This window comes from Biomphalaria glabrata, unplaced genomic scaffold (genome assembly GCF_947242115.1).
Source record: "Biomphalaria glabrata unplaced genomic scaffold, xgBioGlab47.1 scaffold_19, whole genome shotgun sequence".
In the NCBI taxonomy this organism is placed as follows: domain Eukaryota; kingdom Metazoa; phylum Mollusca; class Gastropoda; family Planorbidae; genus Biomphalaria; species Biomphalaria glabrata.
In genome coordinates, this window is record NW_026602932.1 from 326802 (window position 1) to 337123 (window position 10322).

The following is a 10322-nucleotide window of genomic DNA, read 5'->3' on the forward strand; positions in this document are numbered from 1 at the left end:
AATACTTTTAAGTCATAGAGTGAAGTCTACATGTCCTTCCATATTGACATTATTTTTTGCTACAAGCAGAAAAATTAAGAAAATTTCATTCTGCTGCATTAAAAAGTACTCATACATTTTAAAAAACAAAAACTGATCAAAACTTCCTTCTTTTTGTACACTTAGCTATTTAGTTGTTCTGCCATGTATGAAAATCCTCAATAGGATAGAAAAAGTTCTTTACAGGGCGACCATTTAATTAATCTCCAGACATTACATCCCTAAAAAGAACTGGAAAAAAAAAAGATATTTAAAAAAATGCTATTGCAAACCTTTTACTTTTTTTAACTAACAAACTTTCACATCCAAGACATAAAGCAAAACTTGTATAGGCAGTTTAAATTCACACCAGACAATGGAGGAAGATTAAACTAAATTTTTTATTGTTTTAGTTTTTTTGTAGTTTGGGTACTACATCAGAAATGAAGATTATTAAATCCTAGTCCAAACCTTCTACAGGATGGCAAGGGAATGACCGCCGTTAGGTGGGTTTGATATAGCGACCATCATGACAGCAGTCCAGAGCACTTATCACTAGACTACAAAGTTTCCCTTTCAGACCTTGTGGTCTATAGGGCAGATGATGTTAAGGTCATCTTTTTCTGTGGCCTACGGTCAATGAGGGTGTCAAGTGGCCAGCACAACGACCAACCGCCTTTACTTTTCCCCACCTAATGTCAGGTAGCCATTAGAGCTGGGTGGACTTAGAGGTGCCCAAAGATCCCGAAATTAAAATTACGTCTTCAACAGAATTTGAACCCGGGATATAAAAATGTTAATACTGTGTATGTGCATAAAGTAGATTTATTATTTTCTATGATTTTATAGGATAAAGTTCTTTAATGACTGTTCAGTTTTTCAAGTTTTTTTTTAATATTAAGGGGACTTTTTTTTTATTAGAGTGTTTGAGCTCTATTTTTTTTGTTTGTTTGACCACATCAGATCCAGCCTGAAACTTCGGAGAGCCTAACTGAAAGCATCCCAACCAGTATTGCTGACCAAACTGTGAGTTATTTAACAATGTTAATAACGTCTAATTTCAAGTTTATCAACACTCTGTTTTTAATGTTTGTATATGCAGGGATGCTTACATGCCAAAAGGGAATTCTGTATTCCCAGACCTGGAAATGTGTATTTTGAGGGCCAAATGTGTATTTTCCTAAATATCAAGAAATATACTAAGGATAGACTAAAATTAAATCATTCAAGCGCATAACATACACAAAGGGCAGCAATCCTAAACACAGCATAAAGTTATATAAGACATTTTGTACATTTTTCAAAATATTTACACTTGCAGTCTTTGTCTTAGACTTTTCTAGAAAATGTTAGAATGAAAATGTTCTTGTTGCTTGGCAATGATTTACTGATCATAATGCCTCTTGTGTACGGTACTTCACATTCCATAATAGCAGCAACAGAAACTTTATTCAAAAGAATGGGAATTTTTGTTACAAGTGAATATAGACTTATACCAGATGTAATGGTTTGCTTAGCTGGATCAGTGACATCTAGTTTTGTAAAAAAAAAGTTTTGTTGATAGGCAATTTCTTTACAAGGTATCCAAACACTTTGGCATCCTCTACAATCACTAATAACAAACATTTTAAATATTTGTTTTTCAGGCAGATAATTTTAATTAGTCATTGAACTTGTTTCTAATATAAAAAAAAGGAATTGAGTCTGCCTAAAATGCCCCTGATTTCATTATTTGAATTTAGGCCTTCATAAGTAATGGAAACTAGATAGTCGCTAGTGACTATTCCAGTAGCTACCACAGAAGATACATTCTGCAAGTTAGGGAACATCAGTTTGATTCCCTTTATCATGTTATAAGAGAGATAATATTAAGCTCAACCAATATTTCTTCTATGAAAACCTTTGCCCTTCTCACCTGCATGTAAACAAAAAATCTAAATCAGATCTAGAATAGATCTAGATCTGTAAGCAGCTTCATAAATTTATTTTTTAATGTGCATAGGGATATTTAAAGGTATTTTATCAACCCCACAGAATTGTAGGCTGTGAAATACTAGATCTAGATCTGTACAAAGTTAGCTTAGAACAGCCAATTTTTGCCCCCCCCCCTCTTTTTAATTTTAGATTCCATAAATAAGAAATAGCTGCTTTTGAGTAGAATAAATGTCATAAACTGGGATTTTATAAAAGAATTGAGACTCATTTTACATTTGAGTAAAAATCAATAATAGTAGGTAATCATCTCACTGTATTTGTTCCACAAAAAGAACTAACCAGCAATAGTGTTTATTGGAACATATTTGAAGAAAGTTGATGGGAAGGGATGGCACCCTGAGCTACCGTACCAGGTGCCACAGACACTGTCTGGGAGGTTTCCATTCTGTTTTTAGGTGATCAGTTGGATCTCTACTATACTTATTCCAGAAGAGTTTTATCAAAGATGAAGTGTTGTCCTGTTTGTGGAAAAAAAGCCAAATTATTTTTTTACAATTTTATTAATTTTAACGATCGAAACAAGACTATGGCTTAAATATTCCTGGTCCATTGGTGACTTCAATGGGGTATCACACAAACTCTCTTTGTAATCTTGTTATTTCTATATATATATATTACAAACTTGTATAATAAAATTGATACTGTAAATATGTGCATAAAGTAGATTTATAATTTTCTATGATTTTATAGGATAGAGTTCTTAAATGAGTTTTAAAGTTGTTTTTTTATTATTAAAATGACTTTTTTTTTATTAGAATGTTTGAGCTCCAGTTTTCATGTATTTTTATTGTTAAAATGATGTCTTTTTTTTATTAGAGTGTTTGTGATTTCAAATTTTTTATTTGACCATTCCTGTTCCAGCCCATGACTTCAGAGGGCCTAACTATAACTATTAATGGAACCTCCACCCGTATTGCTGACCAAACTGAAACAGATCCAGTTTATATTAATATGGCTTGCCAAACTGTGAGTGATTTAACAATATTTCTAGTCTTATTTTAAGCTTATTATCAACATGCTATTTTATTATTTCTATATTTCAAGTTTTTTTTTTATTATTAAAATGACTGTGTTTTTTTTATTAGAATGTTTGTTTGTTTTTTTGTTTGACAACACCAGATCCAGCCCAAATCTTCAGAGTGCCTTATTGAAAGCATCTATAAAATACCTACAAACAATGCTGTCCGAATTGTGAGTCATGTTTAAAAGTCCTAATTTTAAATTTATCAACATGCTATATTTATTATTTCTATATGCTACAAACTATTATAAAAAAGTTCCTATAGGGTAATATGTGTCTTTGTGTAAAGTAGTTGTTTATTTTTTTTTTAATAATCTTATAGGATAGATAGTGTTCTTAATGGCTGTCCAGTTTTCATGTTATTTTATTGTTAAAATGACTGTCTTTTTTTATTAGAGTGTTTGTGATCTCAAATTTTTTATTTGACCATTCCAGTTCCAGCCCAAGACTTCAGAGAGTCAAACTGCAACTGTTAGTCGAACCTCTACCTGTGTTGCTGACCAAACTGTAAGTGATTTAACAATATTTGTAAAGTCTTATTTCAAGTTTATCAACATACTGTTTTTTATAATTGTATTTGCCTCAGGCTAATATAAAAAAAAATCCTACATAATACTGTGTTTGTGCACAAAGTGAAGTTATCATTTTTTATGATTTTATAGGATAGAATTCTCTAAAGTTTGTTTAGTGAATTAAGCTCCATTCTTTGATTTTCTTGTTTGAACATTCCACAGCTTAATGGTTCCAAATGCCCAACTGAAACTGATCCAGTTTATATTAATATGGCTTGCCAAACTGTGAGTGATTTAACAATATTTGTAAAGTCTTTCAAGTTTTATATAAACATGCTACTATTTTTATATGCCACAATCTTATGAAATACTAAGACTGCTTTATTGATCCTAATGGAAATTTGTTGTGATTACAAGGACTCTTTTTCTCATATAAAGACAACACAACAGAAACATACACATAAATACAACAGACACAACATAGAAAGTTTATTCAGCGACTACACACAGGCATCTTGGTCCTGATCATGTTTCCTGATCAACGAGTGGCATTGATATAGTCTGACCGAGTGAGGTACGAACGAGTTTTTGTATCGCTCTGTTCTTGTTTTGATTGACAGTAGTCGCCCACTTCAGGACGACCTGACATAGTTCTGATGGAGCCGGTGGCTGTTGTCTTCCAAGATTTTTTCGATTTTCCTTAGACACTTTTGTTCAAAAAGTTCCTTTAAATGTGGCAATGTTGTGAGTGTAATTTTTGATGCCCTTTTTATGATGGTTACTAGACGGCTACACGTTCCACTACATATTATTGTGTGTGTGTTTGTATATAAAAAAGAGCTATTCAATTCTACGATTTTATAGTATAGAAAGAGTTCTTTACAAAATGCCCAGTCATCTCAAAACATTTATTCCTTAAGATGAGGTGGAAAAAAATATACATTGACAAAAAAAATTTAGTGCAAACAAACAGAAAAATTGCATTCTACATCAAAACATTATTTTGATATCCTAGTCCAATCTTACAGGATGACATGGGGATGGGCCAGGTTTGTGCATAGGACAGGTTTGTGCATAGGACCATCATGACATCTGTTCAGAGTGTGTACCACATGACCAAGTACCCATCCAATTAATGCTCTCTATAGAAAATTAAACGTGATGTCACTTATATGTTATTTTTTTTTACACTCACTCCATCTGTCTGTATGGTAAAAAGTTTGTACACATTTTTTCTCGTACACCTAATCTCTGGTCAAGCTGAAATTTTGCTAAATTATTTCTTTTACATGACAATGCAAGAATCAATTAAAAAAATTAACCAATTAGTTAATTAACTATTGCTACTGTAATTAATTATTTTGTTGGGTATCTTGAGCAAAAAAAAGAAATCATACTTGACAGATGTTGTGGTATAAGTTGAATTAGTCCCCCTCAGAACTCCTGAGACATCAGTGAAAATTATTTTTATGCATTTAAATAACAATCATGTAATCATTCACCTAGATAGCCCCTTCGTCCCTCCCCCTTTCACAACAGGTCCAAACAAATGATAGGATCATAGCACATTGAGAAAGCTAAACAAAAACAATTGGTAAAAATATTTCTAATTGCACAGATTTACTATGTCTTGGCATTTCATATAATTACATGACTGATCCAAACTAATTGATACAATCACACTTAAATATAAGCTTTGTTTTTTTTTAAAAGTATATTTTATGTTTTTTTTGTTTGTTTTTTTAATTAAAATGACTTGCTTTGATATCACTAAATTTTGTTTTTAACCTATCCACAGACTGTCAATGAAAGGAATAAATGAAAACATTTGAGCAGCCTTAAATATACTGAAATTTTATTCTACAAAAATGTAACTTCCTTCAGAATGAAAAAAAACAAGTTTTGGGCAATTATATGGAAAAAAAAACAAGTTTGAGACAATTTGAAAAATGTCTGATTCAGGTCTTTTTGAATGATTGTTGTGTTTTTTTAATATTAAAATAATTTTTTTTGTGTGTTTTAGATCTATATGTTATCACTGTAAAATTGAGTTGTTTAATTTCATATGCATAAGTCTTGTTAAGTTGTTCAGTATTTCATAGAGATATTTCCTTTTGATACCATCATAAGCGATTTAAGTTGATGTACTAGTACATTGTTTTCTTGACATTTTTTTAGTTTGTATTTATGTTATGAGTGCTGCTTTCAATATGTTAGTATTACTTCTTCCAAAATTCTTGATATTGGTTAGTCTTATTGTGAATTCAGGTTTTTTCCTCCATTTTTATTAGCTCTGTTGTAATTTTGGTCCTCTCCTGGTGCTTCGTAATTTTTTATTTCTGATGTTTAACCCTTTGACAACTAGAGTCGCCGGGAGTCGCCTCTACTGGTTGACAACTAGAGTCGCCGGGAGTCGCCGGCAATTGCCGATTTTGGGTTGTTTCGTTTACGCACGCACTGCTAGTTTTTAAAACTATTTATACCTTTACTAACTCTGACCTAGAAGAGCGATAGTGATGCTATTTTTAGGTGCTTATTTTGACTCTGCAGCATGTTAGATTGGATTTTTACGATTTTTTGAAAATTACGTTTTTTTTTTGCTAGCCTTCAAAATGGAACATATTTAGGCTTATGTTTAGGCTTTAATAGAATAAGATTTTAATGGGAATATTAATGTTTAAGCTGTAGAATAAGGATATAATGATTGGGGTAAGTGTTTTAGAACCATTTAAGACCGATAGTAGTGAAAATAAATAAAAAATTGATGCTAGATCCAGTATTGAATATGTTAGATCTAGTGAAATGGGAGATTGGAAGGCAACTAAATATGACTTGATATTTTAATGTTTTTGAGCTCTGTAGGCCTTCAAACATGATGCTTAACCATAGGTCTATTTTTTCTATTATAAAAAGAAGGTTTTTGTTAAGTTTTATTAGTTTTTTTCTGTGAATTTAGTCAAAAAATCGATTTTTTAAATTAGCTGATACAGAGTTATATCCCTTCTCTTAGGGATGGGGTAGATAGTTTCTTACAACTGCTTAGTGGTGAAATGGTTAAATTAGTGTTGGTAGGTTCAGACATGCCTACCCCCAAGACCCAGAATGTGGAACACTCAGGTTGAAAATGTGGAATTTTGGGCCCCAATGTGGAACATTTATTATAAATGCTTTTATGTTAGTCAGCCATACTGTACGCAATATAAATAAAACTTCAATTATAATTACTTTAATAACAATACTAGTTTGCTTCTTATAAATTAGATGTAAATATTATAATTAAAAGTAAGAAAACCTTTAATTCATAATTATGTCCTTCGTTTGAAATCAATAGTTCTAACTCCTAAATGATGAATTCTAACTAAAATGTATTCTAATAACCTAGACTCAAATGTTACTATTTTTATTTGTTACTACTAGATCTAAATCTACTGACTAGATAAGATCTAGATTATTCTAGATTCTAGATCTACTTGATTATCTATCCTTTTCTATGGCTCTACTCTAATCACTCTAGATGTTGTCTCTAGTTCTAGATCTACTAGTGACTTACTAGTCTAGACTTACATTTAATATAAGTCCTCTAAGTCTAAGAACACAGATTATAATAATAATATTATAGATCTAAATATTAATGTCTATAGTCTAGATCTATAGTATAGACTTAATGAGAACTAAATTTATTACATAATAATGATACATAGAAATCTAGAATCTAATCTTTACTATAGTATTCTAGATCTAGTACTCTAATAAGCCAAATGTTCCATTCAAATCCCTTTCTTTTCTCACAAGTGACAATGGCTCTACTAGTCTAGACTAGATCTAGATTCTAGACTATTCAATAATTCATTATTCAACTATTCATTCATCATTGTCTTGACGTATGGTCTACTATCTATGGCAATCTATGGTTACGGTATTGTCACTAGATTCTAGATCTAGTATAGTTACTATAGACTATAGTCTATATATTGTCACTATTCTAACACTAACTCAACTGGTTTCTTAGGCTTAGGTTTCTAAGTAATCCAAGAAAAGGATTTTAAAAAAATACGTTATTAAAGACCTAGATCTAGACCTAAATGTAATTAATTAACTTAGACACAGTGTCAGTAAGTTGTGAGTAAGGCTAAGGCCTAAATAAGGCTATACTATAGTTACATTCTAGATCTAGATCTATGTCTAGATCTAGCTCAACCGTATCTTCATAAATTTAGGACACACCGGGTCCGGGAGGAGATGAAATGTAAACAATAAACACAGACCTATAACTATATCTATTTTATTTTGCATTCAGTATTTTCATTTCGCATTATTAATAAATAATGAACAATCGGCGATTTTTTGTGTGTGTGTGTGTCGGAATTCAGACTTGGTGGAACAAAAAATCGTGAATGCGGAACGGCGGAACATGTGAACTTTTTTATGCTTTTGCGGGACGGTTCCGCATAATGCGGGACTGTAGGCATGTCTGTAGGTTTATAGTGTTGGTGGCTGTTCATATTTTCCTTTGTCTCCATCTTGTTTTAATTAGGAACTCCTCAAAGTATTCAGCCCATTTGTCAATGACCCTTCTGTTTTTTTGTGATGAGGACACCATTATAGTTCTCATACATGTGTGATCTTGCTTGAAATCCATTCTTGTCATCCCTTATTTTCATGCCCATTCCTCTCGCATCAAGGTTCTCAATGAGTGCTCTTTGTTTTTTTTATTGCCTCATTTTTATGCTTTCTGACAGATTTTGTAACCCTTCGCCTTGCTTCCTTGTACTGCTTTCTGGTTTCTTTCTTTAGCATTATTTGTCTGTTCAATATGCCTGCATTCTATATGTCAGACTCTCCTTTTCTTTTGCTTAAATCCAACCATGTCATCTGCTTTACTTTTAATAGCATGTTGTTGTTTTTTTATTGCTCATTTGTTATAATTAGGATTACCCACAGGCTATGTCTGTTGTTGTGCTTCAACAATTTATCTTTTGGTCTGTGAATTCTAGTATATGCTTCATTTAATTGGAGTGGCCAGCTTTAAATTCCTTCCCATACACACTTCTGGCCTGTGAACTATTCTCACGTAACATTTTGACCCAATATCCCCCATCCAATTTCAATACTCTTCTAAGATATTACTTTGAATTAGAGCGGCTCACTTATATTGATCTCCCACACACAAACACATCCTTCTGGACGTTTTTTTTTTTTACCACCACCCCAACACACAAAATAAAATATCTATATCTGCTTTTTCTTTTTAAAACATTTTACACACATAAAACAAAATTTTTGTCCTAGCTTTGATAGAAAAAAAAAGATTGTTTTCATATAATGTCTACAAAAACAAGTTAGGGGCCACATACTGCCATTGAAATTTACTTTCAAAAGGAGTTTTTTTTTTAAATGGTGATTAAAACAGAAAGAAGTATAAAATTGTCTTTTTGTTATAGCAACTTGAAGATAAAATTGGGAATGAAACATCATTTTGGGAAGTTTTAATTGCTGTAGTTTCCATTTGTGAACTGGCTTAGTTGTTCTAGAGCAGGGGTTCTCAACCTGTGGGTCGCGACCCCCTTGGGTGTCGCCTAAGACCATCGAAAATATGGATTGTTTTTGTCTATTCTTCTTTTGCTGTGTGTGTGTGGGGGGGGGGGGGGGGTCGCACTGAGTGGGGAATTCTAAAAAGGGGTCGCCAAGCTTAAAAGGTTGAGAACCGCTGTTCTAGAGACAAGTTAAGTAATAACAAGTTAAATTTGTATTTTTTTTAGTTCACCACAATCGGGGTACCGTAACTAGTGAAAGGTGAGGGAATCAGTAAGTGCCCTTAGAATTATAGTCTAGATTGTAATTGTCCTTTCCCAATGCTGTTAGATGTGTTAGGAATTCTTAAGTTTCTGCATCAAGTGGGTCTATCATGAGTTTTTGATTATCATATTGCTGTGCTACTTTGGTTACTGTATATTTTACTGTTACTCTTTGTCTAAATTTAGCTTTGGCTACCAGATGGTCTGCATCTGTTTCTCTGAAACTTCTTACATGAAATACATCAAATCTTCATCTTTTACTTATGATTATCCATTTATGATCTATTTGATTTTGGTTTTTCCATCAGGTGAGATTCATGTTGCTTTGTACATTTTCTTATGCTGGAATTTAGTGCTACAGATAGACATTCCTTTTCCTGAGGCCCAACCCAGTAATGTTAGATCATTATTATTTGCCTCTTCATATAAGTTTTCTTTGCTGATTATTGGTATGAAGGCGAATTCTTTTCCAATTTTGGCATTGAAATCTCCTAGAACTATTTTGATGTCCTGCAGTGTTGCCTTGTCATGAATTCTTCTAGTCCATCATAGAAGGCTTATTGTGTGATCAATGCTTTTTCCTTCAACGTTTAGGGCATTTTATTATAGCCTAAACATTTTTTTAAAATTAACTTTATATTATTCATATTTGTTTTAGCTTTCCCAACAATATTTTTTTTTATATGACTGTTGTTAACCCTGCGCACAACCAGCTGGGGGTGGCCTATTAAGCTCTCTGGATAGCTGCCTTTACTTTCAGTTAAGGTGCCATAATCTTTGTGGATCCTTCCTTTTCATACAGGCAGCAGGTTTGATTTTGGTATATCATAAGTATTTTATTTCTTCGATATTTGCCATATCTGAAGAGCATTCCCCTATTTGCCACCTGAGTAAAAGTTTGATGGGAGATCAAAGACTCCAGATGAGAAAAGTTCCATCTTGATTTAATTGTGATCCTTCAGTTGTGAAACTACTATATGG